This window comes from Limulus polyphemus, unplaced genomic scaffold (genome assembly GCF_000517525.1).
Source record: "Limulus polyphemus unplaced genomic scaffold, Limulus_polyphemus-2.1.2 Scaffold2883, whole genome shotgun sequence".
Taxonomy (NCBI): domain Eukaryota; kingdom Metazoa; phylum Arthropoda; class Merostomata; order Xiphosura; family Limulidae; genus Limulus; species Limulus polyphemus.
This window is the reverse complement of record NW_013668493.1, coordinates 40878-41753: the sequence shown is the minus strand read 5'-3', so window position 1 is coordinate 41753 and position 876 is coordinate 40878. Positions and strand designations below refer to the sequence as shown.

Sequence of the window (876 nt, the reverse complement as noted above, 5' to 3'; positions counted from 1 at the left end):
AGAATCGCTTTAGTTGTTATGTTATTATTCTTGAAAAATCTGAATGGGTCACTTTCTGTTGGTTGAATTTCGCGCAAAGCTACACAAGAGCTATCTGAAGTGATAGGTCAGAGGGAAAGCAGCTAGTCAACACCCCCCCCCCCTCCAACTCTTGGGCAACTCTGTTCAGGCTGAATAGCCGGATTTGACCGGTCACTCTAATAAAGTATGAAACGTGATCTGTTTTTTTTTTCATGTTTTTCAAAGGAGATAATGAATCGATAATTTTAAAAATAAACATTTTTTTCTTCGTTTTTATTAACTGAACACTTCAAGTTGGAATACTTTCAAAACTATTAGCTGCGGAAATTCGGTAAATTCTGTATCTGCAGTAGAAAAACAAACAAATTTTCATCTGTTTGCTTTAAAAGGCTATATGTTTTTCAAGAACCTGAATAATAACCATCGTCTGTTTGTTTGTTTTTCGTTATTTCTTATTTGTTTGTTCTTTTGCACCCTAACTACTATTTATGATTATTATTTATTATTGATGTTCATTTGTTCTTTTGCTTCCCCTTTCTTCAAGATGTCGAAAACTGAATGCTTATACTTCCTTAGTTAGTTAAATATTAAAATAGAAAAGATAATTTTGGACCACTCTCTATTTTACTTATGTTATTTCTATCGTCGGTTTGTGTGTTTTGCTGTATTTCTCTAAACAGTAATGTTGTAATTTTTTATTTAAGAGGAACATGCTACCCAAGGACCTTAAAACAAGCTTAACACATATCTCGTTATATTATACTATACTTGTTTCGCTATCACGTTATATACTAGCTGAAGTACTCGTCCCCTGGACGGAAATTATGTAAATTCATGATTAATGAAAGGTTATCT

General features: G+C 32.5%; 1 protein-coding gene and 1 long non-coding RNA gene across 3 annotated transcripts in view; one reads left to right on the top strand and one right to left on the bottom strand.

Annotated features, from left to right (window-relative positions):
- Positions 1 to 876, top strand: part of LOC106468128 — a 54540-nt gene that overhangs the window by 13030 nt on the left and 40634 nt on the right. The gene's annotated exons all lie outside the window — the stretch shown is intronic.
- Positions 1 to 876, bottom strand: part of LOC111087948 — a 14365-nt gene that overhangs the window by 444 nt on the left and 13045 nt on the right. The gene's annotated exons all lie outside the window — the stretch shown is intronic.